Below are 19,843 nucleotides of genomic sequence, written 5' to 3'. Positions count from 1 at the left end.
AGTGTTCCTGATAGTTCTCTGGGGAGTAATTCAGAAGCCTTAGTATGTCCTTCAAATTTTACATGGGTTTATCATCCGATTAGCATGGAAATGAACAGAGAAAAATGTCAAACACATGGGGAGAAAAAGATCAAGTGTGGTCTGAGATGTGAGGAAATGGCTAAGACGGTAGAGCATTGCCATGTTCTTCTAGCTTGAATATTATTCCTCCCAAAAATAAAAGGAGAGGGAAGCAGGTGTGAAAAGCACCATATGATGGTTGTCCTATCCTATCAAGCAACTAATGGAGACTCTTCCAAGCTGTTTGCTGTTATACAACCTTGGGAGCATGTCTGGAATTCAGCATAAGCACTGAAAGATTAGTTCCCAGACTCTGGTACAGATCTGCAGTTTGTTGCTCTGGGTTGCAACCTGTGAGTAGGGAGTGGGGCAGGCCCCTGTCCTGTCCCCTTGGGAAGGCACCGTGGGAGCAGCACTTGGGTACAGCACTGGGAACCACAGCAGGGGATGAAGGGGACAATCACAAAAGTCCAAGTTACTGCCCAAAATGCTAGAGGGAAAAACCCAAACACTGGTCCTATATTTGTATTATTTATCTACTGCTTGTGCACCTGAGTTCTTGGCACAATTTCACACTGGGATTCTCTTCCAGTGAAATCTTTGCAGCTATCATCAAGACAGTGAGGAGAACTGATTTAAATTGTTTGATGGCCCAGGAAGCTGTACTGTTTCCTAAATGCTAGCTGTACGCAGTCCTTTAGGGTGTATTAGAAGGTGCTTTCACAACAAAGGTAAAACAGGATTGGCTACCTGTTACAGAAGAAAAATAAACACAATCCTTTTTTTAGTAGAAAAGATTAATCCTAGAACAGAATGAGTTTAGTGGGAAAATGAGAGTTAGAAAAGGATTTTCTCTACAATACATGAAGAACTTGATGAAGAGAAATTCACTTCATGTGTCAAGGAAGGTAGGAGGCTGGGGAAGGGAAGGGTACCAGGGCTTATGTTTATCATGTTGTTGAGCCAATTTCAATCACATCACGGCCAGACACCAGAAACTTGCTTTGTCTTAACTTCCCAGGAGTTAATTTATATTTTGGTGGAGTTCAAGGAGGACTTGCAGGACTAGCAAAGCAGCTCTTTATTAAGTTTATGAGAACTAAGACTTGTGATCTATTTTGTAACATCCGTACCCTGGATCCACATCTCAGATATCCCATTAATTATAAATTCTTGCAATGAAGGCAGGCTGCAGTGACCTATGAGAGACTAGCACAGAGGCAAGATGTTTCAGTAATTATTTAGCCATAGATGAAGCCTTGGAAAAGGAATTTGATGCATAACCAAACTTTTTTTTTTTCTCAGTAAAGTGTCTAAATACTGAAATTTGAAGGCAATACAAAATTTACATGATTTAATATAGATTTGGCAGATAATTTATCATGCAAAATAAGGGAAGGGGTTGGTGAATATTAAAGTGTGTGTTTTTTTAAATTAAAGTTTTTATTTTCATTTCAGAATGACAATTTTCTTTGTTAAATAATTGGCATGAATTGAATAAATATTTCCTTTTGAGTAAAAGAAGTTTATGTTTGAATCAATTATACGGGGGGGGTGTGTACACAAATTTTTCTTTCACTAACCAAAATTTGCAATAATTAGAGAGCTTTTTCAAGAGACCGTTGATTCATATATAACAGGAGGTCTTAAAAAAAAAAAAAGTAGCAATGTTTTGACTTTTTACATATGTTTATTCTTGCTATTTAGAACCTAATAACAGAGGCAAATAAACAATTTCCTGGAAAAAGGGGCAATTGCTTATGAGAAGGATGGAGGTTTGTTTTTTTTTTTCTTTTTTTCTTTTCTAAATGAAGCGTCCATTTGGCAGAAAGACATCTTAGGCAAACATGCAGGTTTTCTTCTAGCTCTTTTTTGTTTGCTTTGTTGCCCCAGATATCTACAGAATGAGTAAACAGTAGGATTTTTTCCTCCTCTTATGCAAATTACATGTGAGCACATAATTGCCTGTTACAGTAATTACTTCATTTCTACACAGAGGTAGCAACTATATGCAAATAAAGCACACAAATACCTGAATATTTTGGTATTTGTGTTTCATGTGCATGAAAATATGCGTCACAATTTCTATGTAAAGGTAAGTGATGATCATCTCATTTCTAGTGAAATGCAAACAAGTTCTGAATGGCATATCTCAAGATCTAAATTCAATTAGACTCGTGTAATGATCTGTCAAGAGGGTATTACACACAAGGCTTTCTAGATATCAAAACCTTTATATCTTGTATCAAACACTTGAACAAAATAGTTGTGAATTAGGAGTATTAACTTAAATAAAATCTGCCTCAACATCGTGAGATTTCCTCGCAAGGGTGCTCCCAGAGATACTACAAAAGAACAACAGGGTACTTAGCATCCTACCAATGACTCCTTCCCCAAGTAAGGATTAGACAAGAACAGGCTTAAAATTCACCCTCGGCAAGAGTCTGTGCTTGAATGGGGTTCTCTCTGATCTGGGCTGGTTTAGTCCTCAGTAATGAAAGTGTGCCTCTTGCTGTATTTTTGGAGGACTCCCTAAAAGTTCTCATCTCTTACGCCCCAGACAGTAAATAACGTCGGTGTTTCTGAAGCTCTGCAAGTTTTGATATACTTTGTGCCATTTGGTCCAGATTAAATAAAACAAAGAGACCTCGGCCTAATTGGTGTCACTGGAAGTGGTGGGTTCTTAGGATTATTCCCTTTTCCCTGAAAATGCTGAAGGCTCCCCAGAATTAAGGCATGGCACCAATATGGAGGGATTATGCATGTCTGATTCAGTCTAGATTGTTTATCTTTTAAACACCATTAACCACAAATTAGCTGGCTCTTCTGCAGCCATAAATTAATAGATTCCATTAGTGAGCGGTCAATTACAGGATGATTATTTTTTCCCTTCCACCTTGTGCGCTTGGCTATTTGCATTTGTGGCACTTCTCTTTTGTCCACCAGGCAGAGCAGAAGGCGATGCAGCCAGCACTGATCCCACGCGGGACTGACTCTGACCGTGGCTCACACCCCTTCCCAGAGATTAGTGTGTGCGTAGCCTCGCCTGTCCTCACTTGTCTGATGCTTTTGACGTAATCAGCCAGGTCACTCTTCTTGAAATCGTTGGGTTTTTGCTTTCCACGGCTTCCCTCTCGCAATTGTTGCATTGCTCGCCCCGTACGCGTTTCCTTGTAAATGTTTGTAGTTCTCTCCTCAATTAAAGTCACCTGCTCTGTGGTAAAGGCATCGTTTGCCTCTATTCAGATCTCTGTACATCACAGACTGTGACAAAATGATCTAATTCCTGCATGGCAGCTCCTTCATAGGGCCTTTCATACCTACCAATGTCTTGTCCAGGCTCCAAGTTCATTTTATTGCAAATCCCCTTAGGTCTAAGAAACTGTGGCTGAGTTCAGAAGTCTGTTGAGAACGCTTGTCCCCAACACATTGCTCTGAGGTAGCAGTTTTCAGTAGGCATCCCTCCACTGCCTCCCTGTGCCGCATCTGCTGCAACCTGCCTCTAGCTTACCTTCATTGTTACTGCACATCAATTTTTATTGTATGGTTTTTAGAGGGAAGAGTATGTTTCTTTACCCCTGTGTTTCTATATCATCTAGTCCAGTGAAGCATAGATTGGCTGGTAATCCTGAATGCTCTCTAGAAGAACAAATAACAATATAGACAAATTCATTCTGGATTTACAAATTAAGGACTTCCTCTCTGTATATAGCACATTAAATATATCAGCACAAAATAAATGTGTAATTAGATATAGAGAATATTTTGTCTGTTGTGAAGCGTCCTAGACAGGAACGGGAAATATTAGTTCATTCCTCTAAACCAAAGTTTTTCCAGTTCTTTAATCCCTCCTTAATGATTTCCTAAATTAAATTCGTAAAAGCTATAGAAAAAAAGAATAATGGCATTGATTTTATTATTTCTTTTTTTTTATTATTCTTCAAAAGGTCTGGTATTGAACATGTAAATGAAAAGATAGTAAAAAATCTTTTCATTTAGATGAAAAGATAGATAATAGACAGATTTTTAGATATAGTAAGTTCTGTGCTTTCAGTCATTCATTTCAGTAGATCAGGTATTGCTAGATAGCTGAATTATGGTAAGCTGGCCAAACGCATCCTGGGAATTTAAGGGGAATGATGCAGAACTGGGGGCACTGCAGGTGAAGGACGAGTTTCTTGCAGGCTCCCAGTCTCACTCCCCAGTGCAAACTGGTCCAACGGGAGGAATGGATGCTTTTAAAACACCCTATTTCTGGGAGGACTAGTCCCCTAAAGCACCTGCTTTTAGCAGTGCCTTTGAAGAATGCTTTGCAATCTTTGAGCGCAATCTTATTCCTGTTCAAACTGCAGATTAGACTGAGGAATGAGATTGGTTGTTTGGTGGCAGTCTTTAAAAGAAATGATTTATAAACACAAACTGTAGCTAAATTTTGAAGGGAACTGGATCTCCAAACATCAATGGCATGATTAGCAACACCGTGGGGAGTACATGCATAAAGCTTCTTTTAATTCTCGGCTTTTCAAGCATTTAATAGCTTGACAGCAACATTTTAATAACAGCCGACTAGGCCCAGTTTTGGCATGCACCGCATACGGAAACAGCTTCTGGAACCTGTCCATGGAACAGTGAATTCCGTTTCTGCAGGCTAGAGCTCATGCGGAGATAGAGCGCCGAGATAGAGCACTTTGAATTCAGGACACTTTTCCATTGCTCGGTGCTTGGGAACGTTGCATGTTCTACGTACCAATGCGTTACTCACCACCCCTCAGCAGGGGGTTGTGCTGAATTAATTTTTCAACACACTTTCTCTTTCTAAACTGACTTCACTGAGTAGTGCTGAAGAAAGCTGTCTTTCAGGAATGAAGTTTCAGTTCTGGAATTTTGTGGCGTGCTCTGAGCCTCCATCAGTGACAAGGCAGAATGGGTACCACGGCTGGAGACCCTTTGAATAGGGCTCCTGTCAGTAGTTACTGCCTTTAAAAAAAGAAAAAGATTTGACCCTTCTGGACCTTGGTTTTAACCTTTAGAAGGGAAAGTGCTTTAAACAACAACAAAAAAAGGCATTTTAAACTCAGTTGAGTTTCAAAGGACTCAAAAAATCGTATTTCCTGATAATAACATATCTTTGAATTCTCTCTTGTGTTGCGTTTTGTACAGTCCTCTATACCTCTGAGAGAAAAATGTAAATATGGTTATGGTTATGCAAAGCAGATGCTGATTGCTACAGGAACAGTATGTACCAATAAATAGTTTATTCAAGGAAATGGACTATTATAAAATTGAACTGCTACTTAGGACCTTGCATGCAATAAGACTTCAGTCTTCCATCAGAATCAAGATGTAGGTTTAGACCAAAACAATTATCTTTATAATGCTTTGCTGCTGCTGTCGTTGCTTGATTATCTTTGCTTTCTCTTCATGGGAAGAAACTTCCAGGGCTTTTTAGCTTTTATAAATTCAAAATCTCAGTCAAATTTGATCTTGCTATATCCTTTTCCAAGAGGTGGAAAAAGACACTGTTTGTTAATAAACAGCTGACAAAACACTGCAGTGGGAATTAGATTTAGAAGGTATTCCAGTAGTATGTGTCTTTACATTTTAAGACATAAGAGAAATAAACTGCTTTCATTCATCATGTGTGTTTCTTAACATAGCAGAAGTCGCATACCACTCGCCCAAATCTATTCACTGACCTTGTTAAATATATGTGGGCTTTTGCAGGCAAGCGTCCTAAATATAGAAGCAAATTGCAAATGTTGTTTGACCAAATGGTCTTACATTGGCTGGGAAATTCTGCTCATGCATGATGCACGCAAATGCTGGAAAACAAATTCATTTACCTGTCCCTTGAGCGTATTAGCTCCTAATGTGAAGCAATACTTGCAAGCAGAGATATCCAAAGACACAGGCATTAAGCAATTCAAGTTTGGTCCAACTAATACCATGGCAGTAATTGCATACTTTAATTTTGTTATGTAGAGGTTTCTCATTCTTTTGGCTAGTTTCCTTCTGTGTCTGAGCCCTGGTTGTAGCTCATCTGTTTCCCAGGGCTGTTCTGGCTCAGGGGTGGTGCAGCTGCCGTGGGCGACGTTGCACCCCAGCAGCGAGCGGGCGCTGCCAGCTCGAATCCCCAGGGACTCGGCATGGCATTTCCTCAACAAGTTCAGTCACCAGGTTAGGCATCTTTTCATCTAAAAAATCAGGAAGAGCAATTGGAGACAAAGAACTACACCATCCCTCTAACCCTGTGTTGCCTCTCAAAGCAAGTAAAACAAATTGTTTGATAAACTTTAAAAATGATGGATGTGGTGAATAATTGTACAATAAGATGGCAGCGGAGAAGGGGAGGTTCCTTTATTTGGATTATGAGTTTTCTGAGCTGAATTTTTAAGGGAGATATTCCCCCTCCTTGGTTCCTATATTATGGAAGAGTAGAGGGCAGGGACCCTCTGGATCAACCATAATATTTTCAGTATCAACAAATTTCAAAGCTGCAGCCATTTATGTATGTGCTTACTTTTAAGCACGTGAATAATCCCATTGACATCAAATATAAATCTCTTTTGGAGGTGCCTGACTGGACTTAGAAATCCATTAGAAATCAGAAAAACTTTATGAAAACCCAGCTGCTTCTTATGGCATTTTGGCCAAAATAAGACATACAACAGAAAATGTATTGAGGCCCACGTCAACTGAATTAAAGTTTTTGAAACTCTGGCTTCAAAACCGATGTAGAAGGGGTAGCATCTTTAGGTCAGATGATGTTCTTGCTGATAAGCTATACGCTTACTCCTAGTATCTACACCAATTTCAGGATCATTTATAAATTCAGTTCCGCTGCTCCATGCGCAGGACATTATCAACGTCAGTGGCAGCTCCAGGCTGGGGTCATTCCCCTCCTGAAACGGGCAGCTGGAAATACAGAAAGGTACAAAGACAGCAGCTCTCCTCACCACTGAGCAGGCTCCCCAAGGGAGCGACCGTGCGGTACCCTTCGTGGTAACAGTGGCATTGGGCCCTTTGAGTACAGCCTATTGCTTGGTTGTGCTCTTCCTCTGTCAGGTGACAACACTGAGTGGAAATTGCACAAAAGCATTCAGAACGTGCAAGAGATTCGTACTACGCTTGCAAAGACTTTATTTCTAGCAGCTAAAGGGATATTAACATCCTCTCAACTAACCCTTGCCTTGCATTGGCAATAGTATATTTTAAAATACAGCTGGATCAAAAAAAATTTTTCAACTCTTCCATTTGGATTTCTCTCAGGATTAAATGCATTAAGTTGCTACACTGATGATTGCAATGGTCAGATTAGAGATCTGGGTAACTGGTTTTTAGATGAAAACCTATATAAAAGCAGATTTTAGGTGTTTTATACGTTTTGCTCCTTTTAAGGTAGTAAAACCCCACATTTCAGTGTATAGATGTTTACTGCAGAAAAACCAGGACCAAAATAAACAGATAAGATTTGAACAAAACTGATCACTCAACAGCGTCTATATGATCCATGGACTTTAATCCTTCTTACTAGCAAATTTTTTCTGAGTTCAGTGGCATTGTTTGTTTTACTCCCCTAAAAAATGCACATGATGGGAAGAGGTATGTTGATAATAATGTGCTGTGAATAGCATGAAGGCATTCTGTGCACAGCGTATCGTATCATCCATCGTTAAGTTTTTCTTCTCCCTCTCTTGCTAATGGCAGTGAATCAAATATTTAAATGCATTTGTTAGTCCTACATGCAACTATAAGAGTATGTTGAGCAGGAAACAAACAGATTGTGTAGTACGAAATTAGGCTATAAAGTGCATTTTAAACTGGAGATTTAGTAATGGACACAGAGCAAATGAACTCCAAAAATTAACATTAGAATTTGCACTTAAAATGCTCCCTAATTGGCACCTCTTGGGATACGTTTTGAACTCACCCAACGTGATTTTTTTCTTTTTACTGAAAACAGTCAGTTTGGGCTGACAGCACCTGGGTCATAGTGAATGAGAGATGATGATGTATTTGGCAGCTTTTCTAGTTGAGCACTGACAAGTCTTGTTCTCTAAAGAAAAAAATCAAAACATATCAATCCACATGCTCACTGTACTGAGGAACTTCGTTGTCATATCTTTCAAATTGTTTTAATGTTTCAGCACTGCAGAAGTGAATGCATAACAGAAGGAGACAACTATATGCAGTTTCACTTTGTTGAAAACAACTACATAAGGAAAGCAGAACATAACTAGCAGAGTCCTGGTAAGGTCATGTCAAACAAATTAATAGGAGACGGAAAAGAAAGCTTAAAAATCATTCTTTTAAGATGATAGTCCTGCTGGATGGAAAACTAGTTGGGCCAGCCAATCCAGTCCTCCTCTTGACTTACTGCCTTTTATGTCCCCAGGATCCTATGCTGTCTAGATCATCTGAGTTTATTTACTAATCCTTTTCTAGGGTGTTTGTGTGTGTGTGTGCTGACCTGATCTGCCATCCAGACCTCATTAGAACTGTTTACTGACTCTGATCCAAAAAGCCACCTCCTGCCCTCTCTTCCAGATGGGAGAAAGACAAGACAAGAAAGACGTCATATTGGCTTAAAATTATTTTTGAGTGCAGAATCCCCGGGTTTCCAGAGTGAGTGCTCAGAGCGCACCGTTTCCAGCAGCTCTGCATAGGCTTGAGCAGCTGGAAACCCGCTTTGCTGTTGGCTGGATTTGCCGAGACATCAAACAACCTGGGGCTGATTCTTGATAGTAGGTTTTGCATCACGGTGCTGTATCACTGCTTAGTTACTGTTTATCACCATAGCCTCCAAGGGACTCCCTATGATGCTGTCGCAGGGTGACCCAAGCCTGCAGGTAGAAGAGCAAGGATGTACAGGAGGGAATCTCGCCCCTCCTGTTGGAAGAAGGGTTGATTCCAACCTTAGTCTGGGGATAAATGCTGACAATATGTGAAGACTTTTCACTTCTTTTGAGGAAGGGCAGGGTCACTTGTGCTCTCATCGCCGGTCTATCCACACCAACAGAATGGAGGATGTACTAAAAGCCCTCACTGAAAGATGATTTCCAGCCTTAGCTAGGTGCTACAGTTCCTTAACGTTCTGGCTTCAGCTTGGATCACCCAGCAGCTGCACAGGAGTTCTGTATTTTTTCTTGCAGCGGAACTTTATAATTATATTTATGAATACTTAAATTCTCTGACAGAATGAAGAAAAATAGTTTTGAACGCAAATATGTAGCGTGGTTCTTACTGTTTCAAGCACAAGGGGCCAAATCTGCAAAATGTATTCATGAATATAGTTGAGTTGTATTGAAGGACTTCATTAAATAAAGAATATGACAGATTTTTTTCTGACTTTTACCACTGTTGTTTGTTGTGAAGAAATTGAGAGTCAAGGGGGAAAAGAGGATAAATGAGTGAGTGAAAAGATATCCTGACATAAAAATTTGCAAAAATATCTGTGACCTTGAATCCTTTCATTCTGCTGCCTTCTGTTAAATTGCCCAAGGATTACTCAGACGTATATGAGCATTTTTAGGAATTAAATTTTTTTTTTCTGCATTGAAAAGAATCTCGTCAATAGGTCGGTGTTTAAATATAGCCTTGTTTGCTTCCCTGTAACCTGTTGTTTAGTTCTACTGACTAAATGTCCCGAGGCACAGTCTTCTCATCCTTTTGTCAGTGGAATCTACTTAATTATTCACCTTAGAGCAAAGATGTTACAATTATAGCCTTCCCTTTGTGTAAGTAACCAAGTATCTCTTTGACTGTTATGTTAACTGTTTGAGAATTAAAATATCTGGGTATAAATCTGGCCCCTTTATTCATCTGAATTCATGGGGTTGTGCTGCTTAGCCGAGAAGTTGGGGTTTAATCTGATAACTGCTATTTTACGATCACATAGGATGAATCTGAAATTCTGATTAAAGGAGTGTGGGAAAGCATCTACGCGTTTGGGTTTTTTTTTTTTCAAAGGATTTCTGTGGGCTTGGGATCTGGCGCTCTTTTTTTCTTCCGTAACGATTTACAATTATCTCCCTTCTATCCTCAACAATATGTGTGAAAAGAGCTGCCACTTCTAACAGTTCCCAATCCTGAAACCTTCCTGCAAATTTCCCTGTGTTTCCTAGTCCTCTCCCTTCTAGCAAAGAAGGAACCAGAGTGTGTTCCCCGTTGTTTGCAGCAAATGCTTGTTAACATATTTACCATCATATATTCCTGTTTGCTCAAGGTGGGAAGGGGCACCGCAGAGATCCTGCTTACACAGATCTATAATCAATCCTGGTTGAGTGAATTAGTGTTCAAATTATTACTGTGTTTCTAGTGGTCCACACTTTTGGCAGTCAGTGGGGTGTTTTGTGTGTGTGAATGCATGAAAACAAAGTTTTGGAGCTTTTTCTATATAAGATGCACAAGTGTGATAAAGCATCTTAAGTTGGAAACTCTCAAAGTGAGTGTTCTCTGAGCGGCTGCAGATTTTAAATGCCTCATTTTCCAATTTTAATTGGGAGAACTAGTTTTCAGGCACTACAAGCTACAGTTTGGGACCTGCAGGAAATGAGGACTCAGCACCTTGGGAGGACTGGTCCCTGATCAAACAGCGCTGGATTCATTGAAATCATTCTCTGTGCTCATGACATCATGCCATGCTTTTCAATCTCAAGGTTGTTTTTTGTATTTAGTATAAAGGTCATGTTAGGATTAAAAACAATGAACAGCTCACAGCGTGTCTAGTGACCCTGTAAGAGAAATGGTAACGCATTTCACAGTAAAATATATGTGTGCTCAGTGCAGTGCTGTGTCCAAGAAGTGGAATTTTCTAATTACGTAGTCATTTCGAGAAGGAATGTGCTTGTTAGAAGGAGGCCAGGTGTGCACTTGTGATGGGAGTTTGAAATGCTGTGTAATTACACACCTTGCATAATATAAAGTTTACAATAGCCATACAATTGATGCAGCAAGATGTAAATACAACAAGTTAAAGTGTCTAAAAGGACACCTGTAATCTAGCCTACAGCTATTACAATTATGTTGGAAACTGTCTTGCATTAAGATTTATTGGTGTGTTAAAGTTGCCACTATTCTGAAACAAAAAAGTATGAGAAATACTTTGGAAAATTACTTGAATAACATATTTTCAATGACAAATGAAAGTCATGTAAGGAATCTTCCTGTAGTTCCCTGAGGGGAGAAGTCACAGTAAAATCACATTTATGTAAATGTTCTTCAATTCAGTAATTATGCAGTAGTTTCCAGTAAATTGGTTTTATACTTTTACATTTGTGAGGACTTGCATAGTGCGTGCCTGTCTGAAAGATCACCAAAACTTTACCACATTGCAACAAATGAAAAGCGTCAGAGCGAATTTGAAGAGAGAGGACGGGGAAAAGAAAGAGATTTCTACCATAGTCCCCACATAATCTAATGTGGCTTCCAAAGACTTTGCTTGCAGGGTGTAGAGATTTGAGTTGAAAGAGATCAGCAAGGAGAGTTCTCCAGTATTACTGAAAAACGCTTCGTGTAAAGGTGGCGTTCTCCAGCGCGACAGTGCGGCGCTGCCGAATGACCCTTTGAGGCAGGGATAAAGAGGCAGGGCCTCGCCTTGTGTTTTGCAGCCATTCCTGTCACAAGGGGACTGCGCTCAGCTGTAGCGTGATGCAGGAGGGTACAAGACCTCTTGGTTCTGGTATCACCCCTTGCTTGATCCTCCCGCCCTGTGCATGCAGCCCCTTTCTCTGGGGTGTCACTAGTCCCATCCTGGGCACAAGGGCTGCAGGAGCCCTTCAAAACCCAATGCACTGCAGGTGCTTTGCTCTTTCCCTGCAGCTTAGGGCCACTCTGTCTAAGGCCACCCCCAGGGAAGACACAGCTCCAGGGCCCTGGAGCTCCGTGGCTGCCCTGCACCCAGGGAACTTGCATGGCCCCGAGGAGCAGCGAGGCGGTGACTCAGAGCCAGGGGTCCATGTGGGCAGAGCAGAGGGATCTGCTGGGGCCTGCGCGGGCTCTCCCTGCTGGGGTGCCCCCGCCAAACTGGGCACAGGAGGGGCCGTGCTGGGACAAGCAGCTGGCAGAGGGGCTGGGAGTGCCCAGCCGCGGCCCGCTCTGCCACAGCCTTGCCTAGGCAGGTCACCCGCTGCTCTGGGCCACTCCGCACCGAGAAATTACATGTATGTGCGTGCAGGTGTGTAATATATATACATGAGGGCCGTTTGCACGAGCAAGCACATCCTGGGAGAGGCTCCTAGGGCAGCCGTACTCTGCAGTGCATGGATAAATTTTGTGTTCTGCGTCTTTATAGCTAAAAACCTTGTGCAGGTCTTGGGTCTGCATCAAGGACCTGACTGTTAAAGCTGTCTCGTTTTTCTGTCCCTGCTCTTACGGTCCTTTTCTCTCTTATTGCACCCAATTCACTGTGATGCTCAGTTGTTTCGACTGTTACTGCTTAGAATATTCAGCCCATACCTGTACCTCTTCAGTCATAAAATAGGACATGCTAATTGTACTAAAGGAAAAACCGAGTTTCTCTATTTTTCTGATTGAGCTGGGAGATTATTGCTCAGTTTTCCTGATTTATTTGCTGCTGCTCTGTGAATAATAGAACAAGCCTTCAGGACAGGAACTTAGACCAAGCAACGCTCACAGCATTATTTCCTTCCCTGGTTGTTTAAACCACCCACCAGCTTTCCATGCCTTGAGGTAGGAAAAGGAGTATGCTGCTGGTGACCGATGTTCCTTGTGCTGCCATCGCAAACACGCAATTACCGGTGACGATATAAAGTGCTCGTGAAGAGGAAGGCGCATGCCAGAGGGGTGAAGTAATACAAATAAAGGCTCTGTGCATTACAGGCAGTGCTGACAGGTAACAGGTGGTTTGTGGAAAAGAAAAAGCATGTATCCTTGTGTAGTACCCTCTCTCTGAAATACAGCATAGAGAGGAGAAGAGAGCCAATACCAGGTGTCTTCTGTTTGCAGAGATACAGCTGAGAGCTATGAGTGACCAGCATTTATCGCTGAACTGTTCACTTCCCCCAGGCATTGGTGGATGATTTAGCAATGGCAGTGGGAAACGAGATGAGCAGCACAGAGCTGGGCAGGGTGTGATGCCCGGCAGGCTTGGGAAATCCAGGTGCCCTGAGCTACTCATTAGGGGCATTTCCACGTCTCCGGGAGCTGAGACTGCTGTGAGCAGGAGAAGGGAACTTGGCTGCACTGACTGATTATGATCCATATCCATCAAAGTGGAAAAATGACAAACAAAGGGTTCTTTTTACTCATAATTTAGAAGGAAGTGTAAAATCTGGTGTGACAAGTTTAGTAAAATAAAGGCACAGGAAAGAGCCATTCAGTGCTTGCATACATCCCATAAAGAGGAACAGCTCTCCTTGGCTCTGACCACTGCCTTGTAAATTTAGAAAAAAACAATTTTACAAACAAGCTATTCTTTGAATCTTCCTTTGCCCAATTATTATCATAATCGATTAACTCATCTTTCCTTTCTTCATATTTGAACACAGTTTTTGAATTGAACATGACTGACACGTAGGCAAATAGCCTTCAAGAAAGGGCAAAAGAATTGTTGGGAAGGGTGCAAGGAGAGAAACACGAGATAGAAATATATATGACTTTGTACTGGAGATATCGAAACCCGCATGAGAAGGGAGCTGATAGGAAGGTGGGACGGTAGCGGCTTGCGGAGGATTTGCACAAAGCACTGCATACAGTCCTTGCTCTTTTGACCTGCGCTAAACACTGCTCATCAACTCTCATCATAATTTTGGCTCCATTTTGCAAAACTATGATTGCAAATTTAAATTGAAGAATTGGCACCATGTGACAATCACTTCAGTTGTACTGGAAGGTAGCACTAGTGATGTGCAAAACAGCAGCTGAAATGCTGCCCCCCCACCAGCTGAACCCGTGTTAAAATTGTGGCTGTTTTTGATGTGAACTTTGCCTGCAAGGAAGGGGTCTTCATTGTGTCATAGTATGGAGAGAAGGGAGCAAAGATGAATGAGTTTTGGTTGGGTTTTTTTGTTTTGTTTGTTTGGTTGTTTTTTTTTGAGCAAAAGGCTCTCAAGTATTACTGTATTTGTGAAGAATGTTCCTTACTGTGAAAAGTAAAGGGCTCAGTCTGTTAAATCTTTCAAAAAGAGAAGTGACCAGCTATAAGTGCCTCCGGGGCAAGGTATGAAATATATGTTTCTAATCTAGTGAAGAAAGACATAGGAAGAACCAAAGACTCAAAGTGAAGCCAGTTAAGTTCACCTTAGAGGTAAAGCATCGAGCAACAGGGCCTTGAGGGAAAAAAAAATGACTAAGCGAAATAATAGTTTCTCATCTTGGTCAAGAGAATGTCATTCTAAAAGAAGCGCTTTATTCAAACGGATGATTGGTCTTAAAACAGATTACAACAGATAAAGGGAATATGTTAAAATTCAGGGGTGGCCTGATGGCCCAGTGTAGCTATCTGTGGCTTTCCTAAATTGGTTATGGTCTTAAATAAATTAGAGACATGTCGAATTCGAATAGCAGACCTCTGACTCTCTTCCTTTGCCCAGTCTGACTCATACAATCTCTGTATAGACATCTATATTTTGAGGGTGGGAAGGGAGTCCTGTGCCTTTAGTTTACCAAACATGTCACACCAGATTTTACACTTTCCTGTATATTGTAAGAAATCTAAATCTAGCAGTTGTGGCCAGATTCCAGTCCCTTTACATCATTTAGGTGGATAATTTGTTCCACTGTGTTTTTCTTTCTTGTCAGCTGTACTTTCTCTTTGAAGCCTCCAGCTACTGGATTGGGGAGGTAAATTACAGTCTTTCTTGGTCCTGAATTGTGCCTCGTTTCAAGTTTTGGAAATCGCATAATTGATTCATTGCGGGATTGCTTGCATTCACATGATTAAATAACTGGAACCCCTTTTCACAGAAGCTGCTGTGTGAAAATTATGATGATACTTAAGAACAATCTTTTAGTACTTCCTTTCTTGGGGGTTCAGGAGAAACAACGTTTTCTCTGTGACACTAAGTGCCAAATAGGTAGTTGCTCAGTTTTCACCATGTGCGCTCATTGGCTTGGTGTTGCTTCTTTGGCGCATGTGCAGGTTTGTAAGGGTCGTTTCTTTTTGCTTTGTGTAGTTACAGATACAGATACCTGTGTGGGGCTTTGCCCAGGAAGAATTTGGCCCTAAATACTTGCTGTAGAATAACAGATATCTGTCTATATCAGGGAAATATGCTGGTGATGCTGTCTGTGGCCATAACAGGGCTGTAGTGAAGATGCTTTGCCAGATGCTATAGGGGATGTATTGGCGGTAATTGCTGGGAGTGGGTACGAGTACGGCTCAGCTATGCATTGGGTCCGGGCAGAGAAGCTCCGCAGTGCTGGCACGGATGAAGCACAACCAGACTTTTTTTTTAGGGTAGGTTTTTTTGGCTGTGTTTTGTTTGTTTTGTAGTATACACAGTCAAATCTCACTTAGTTTTGAAGCATCTGGGATCTTGCAAAGATAAGTGAAATGACAATAGAGGAAAAAAGGAGCTTTGAGAAATGATGGGGATTTTCAGTCCCCTGACCTGCACTGGTTTTCCTATGCAGTTAACGCTTCTTCACTGCCAATGGCTAGCCACCGTTTTGGAAAACATGGCAAAGTTTTTCACCCATCAGGTACCTCTGAGGTACCCATCAAAAACAGAGAAGATGAAAGTTGATCTTTCTGATATTTTAAAAGAGGAAAAACAAAGGAAAATCTTCCCCTTTTCAGAACCGAGCTGGAAGGGTAAAACCCTCTCATCTCAGGCTTTCTTTTAAAAAAAGGTATCTCTTACAGGTCACCCTCATAGAAGCACTGGGAACTGCAGAGTGCCTTTGTCATCCGCTCAGTGTGAAAGTCTGCTTAATGCTAATTAATGCCTGTTTGTGATGGACACCTGTAAACCAAGGTCTGGATTTTGTAGACTGCATTATTACATTATCCATGTGTATTTCTGAGGAGCTGCTGTGGACACATTTATGCCTTTTTTTTTTTAAAATCTTACACATATTTAGGTTCTGCTGTCCCAAACATAAACATATTTAGAAGAAATAAAAATGCAAATGAATAACTAGTTTGTGTTTCATTAGCAAACAGAGCAGGAAATGTGGATGTGCAAATGCCCAGCAGGCTCAGGGGTTAAACCTCCTCCATTTAATTTTTACAAAGGGTTCTCAACATCCAGTGTAAACAAAACTCAGCAAATTATTCCTTGTGCTGTGCTTAGTTGTCCAATCATCTACTCCTTTATTCCTTATTATATACATACTGCTTAAAAAGTAATTTACGCAACTGGGAAAGTGCCATGCAAGATGCAGAGGAAGTCTTAACCACCAGGAATTAACTTAAAATTTGAAGCTGTGTATACGAGTCACATAACTGGGGAGTTATTTCAATCAATTCAATAAAGTGGCCAAGACCTGAAGAAGAAAGTTAATGTAGAAGTTATAAGAGAAGCCTCTTAAACCCATTATTGGGAGTGAAACAAAAATAATTAATTATGCATTTAATCTTTGGTGGAATTTGGTGTGTTTAAAGAGTCTGTGTAGAAACAGTCTTGAATATCGGATCATATCGTGATAGCTCCTGCACGTGTGAAAAGAGATGGGTACCCCACTGAAGAAGCTGTTAATGAAATATTGTCTCTGCTGTAAAGAGCTTAGAGTTGAAATTCTATGTTAAGTTTTCAGAAGAAAACTTGTCACATATGAGAACAAAGTCCTAAAATCTCTCTGTAGAGATAGATTTAATGTTCTCTAGTCATTAAGTAAAACGTCTCAGATGGAAATTATATAATTGTGATGGACCTTCAACAGTAAAAGGAGTAGATTAACAGCTAGCGATGTAAATAGTTTCAAAGGGAAAGGAGGGATATGTGTTGGATTGGGTCAGATTATTAGTATTACTGTTCCCTTCCTCTGTGTGCATGTGCTACATTGCAAATACACAGATGTCCGGTACCTCGCAGACCTGGCACAGTCACTCCCCACGTGTCTGACTTGAGTGCATGGATTGCACATGGGTGAGGGAAGTTACTAATTATCTAGAAGTTTTGCACACAGGGAGGCTACTTGGAAAGTCCTGATTTATGGCTGCCGCATTCATACCACTCCAGCAGCTGAGTTTTAGAATTGGACTGGGCCAGGAAGATGCATAATTCACCCTAGAGCATCTTAGGGAAGGAAAGACCAATATGATCTAGAAATGACAGGTTGGCCCAGCAAAGCAGCTGGTCTTTGAGGAGGCTCAGAGTTGTGCATGCAGTCTTACCAGTGCAAAAATAGGAGCTTCTTTAAGGGGAGGGGGGATCAGAGTGAAAGAAAATTAAAAAGTCCTGCTGTGAATTTGGCAGACAAGAAAGAAAACCAAACTGGGTGAAGGAAAACTTTTGTGAAAATAATTTTCTGCAGAAAAACATGGTTTTAACCAAACCTTGGCATGGTCCAAACAACTTTTTTTTTTTTTTTTTCCTTACAAAATGGTGAGGATTTTGGTGAAAATTTATTTAAAAAAAAAAAAAAAGCAGTGAAACATTGCTTTTAATTTCAGAGTAGCTTTTTCCTTGAAAAAATTATGTTAAAAAAATAAGGTAAAACAGTCAACAGAAACAAGACATTCTTACTCCATTGAAACAAAATATTTGGATTGACTAAATCGAAAATTTGCCCTGAGATATTGTGTATTTCACGTTCAGTTGCTGTTGATATTTTGTCTTATTGTCCTGATCCTAGATTATTATTATTATTTTATTTAACTTACATGTTTTACCTTATAAGAAGTTATTTATCAACTAGCCCTATTCAGAAACTGTACTGAATTGGTCCAGCACAGTTGATGCACTACACATCAGCAATGTGCATATAAGGTTGTTGAATTTACTCTTTCATTTTGACTCTTACTCAGATCTCTTAACACAGCAGTTTCCAAGCATGCATTTCTGAAACCATCCGCAATGGGACTGAAGGCACGACAGGAATCAGTTTAATCTATTTTTGATAAAAGGGATCTTAAGGGCTGCAGTGGGGTGCTGTGTCTAACACTGATGTAGAGCTATGCATCACAGTTGCACTTACTTTCTGCAGGTGGTGCAACATAGGATTGAAAGTTAATATCCAATCTTGTCCACCAGCTGTAAGCAACTGCATTTAGTTGTATTTTCCATGGGATTTCCTCCTTCCCCCTCCCCCAGCTCAGCATTACTTGATATCTTATTCGCTGCGCCAATTTACTATAAGCAAAGGATTACTCAAGCAGGTAACATCCAGCAGAAATGTCAGACTTATACAATCACCTGTAATCAGTCACAGCTCATATCAAAGTGTCTGGAGCTACGTTGTAGCTGGGTTGGAGACTGCGTGTAATGCAAACACCTTTTGTGCATTTAATAAAGGTTTGTATGATTTTTTAAAAGGTATCTCCAAATTAAGGATTTTCAACTAACAAGCCCTGAAATGCATTATCATTTCTACTCATTTGTCGTGCAAGGCGAACATGTAATTCTTGCCCATTTAAGAGAAAAAACACGCTAAACATCTGGGATACCTCCCCAGTATTTTGAGGCACCTTCTGCTTATTTCTCAAGTTGATGTTGCTGTGGTAAGTTGAGATGTTGTGGTTTTCCATGTCAGAGGTCAGACAGAGCTCACAGAGCCTTGAGGAAAGTGTGATGGGCATCAAAGTAGGTCTTGGAGGACCTCATGCAACCCTTGGGCGACTCATTGTGCATCCATGCTTTAACAGGAAGCTTTCTTTGTTCTAAGATTTACATTTTGTTTTCCGCAGCAGGCTTTATTTCTGCTTGAAGAGTTCTTCTCCTCCATGGTTAAAAAGTCTCTTCTTGCTTGCTGCTGGCTGTGCAATGCCCGGTGAATGAGTTTTGATAATTTCTGTTGGGATTAATTAATTAATTGCAGATGTCTTCAGGCTAAATTGTGGGTTTGCATGTCAGGATGCTGTACATAATCAACAAAATCACTCAGGGGCTTGACATTATGGAGGTTATATGGAGATTGTGAGAGGAGCACGTTCAATCCATATTAGTCAAAACTTTCTTTATTTATAGACCAATTCCTATGTTATGAATTCTCAGAGTCAGAAGCACAGATTTAAGATGAAATGTTAGGGTAAGAACAGAAGCAGGAAGATAATTCCACTAATTGAGCCTATTTGATGAAATTGCAAAAATTTTTAATAGGATGACTTACAATTGTAATTGGGAAGTAAGGCTGTGGAAGAAATAAAAGTCCATAGTAATATTTCAGGTTAGATGGAACACTGCTATCTCAAGTAAATAAGCACTAATGAAGCGTTGTATGAACTTCTAGAGACTTGGCTACACCAGCCAAGTGAAGGGTGCAGGATACATTAATAAAGTCAGAGAAAGATCTTTAATGTGGATGTTATCATCACCAACTGACCCATGAGAATAAACAGTGCATGAGGCACATAAAAAGCATTTTTTTCATTTATAAACCTGAAATTTTTGGCTTCTGTCCTGATCCTAGATTATTTGGTTGTGTTTTTCTTTTTTTTTTTTTTTCTAACTGACATGTTCTGTCTTATGAAAAGCCTATTCAGAAACCACACTGAGTTAGTCCAGCAAAATTGAGGCAAACTTAGCTACACAAAGGTTTTATGGTCTATAATGAAACAGGAGGCAGATTTTCTGAATGTCTTACATTTGCATTTTTAAATCATCACTTTAAATCCCCTTGGCAGTGAAAGCATTATTGCTTCTGCTGGATTCACCAGTTT

The 19,843-nt window shown here is 40.5% G+C and overlaps 1 long non-coding RNA gene across 2 annotated transcripts in view; it reads left to right on the top strand.

Annotated features, from left to right (window-relative positions):
* LOC148056522 (uncharacterized) overlaps nt 1-19,843 on the top strand; it is a 148,833-nt gene that overhangs the window by 57,123 nt on the left and 71,867 nt on the right. Inside the window, exon 3 of one of the 2 annotated variants that reach the window (XR_015703114.1) lies at nt 3,007-3,088. The exons of the other annotated variant lie outside the window; for it this stretch is intronic. This is a non-coding gene — a long non-coding RNA (uncharacterized LOC148056522). Of the gene's footprint in view, nt 1-3,006; nt 3,089-19,843 lie in introns of those variants that run through there. 2 annotated transcript variants of the gene reach the window in all.

This window comes from Nipponia nippon, unplaced genomic scaffold, assembly GCF_047370975.1.
Source record: "Nipponia nippon isolate SJK-2023a ecotype South Korea unplaced genomic scaffold, ASM4737097v1 scaffold_13, whole genome shotgun sequence".
Taxonomy (NCBI): Eukaryota; Metazoa; Chordata; class Aves; order Pelecaniformes; family Threskiornithidae; genus Nipponia; species Nipponia nippon.
Note: the sequence above shows the minus strand (reverse complement) of the source record. Positions and strands in the feature narration are given on the sequence as shown.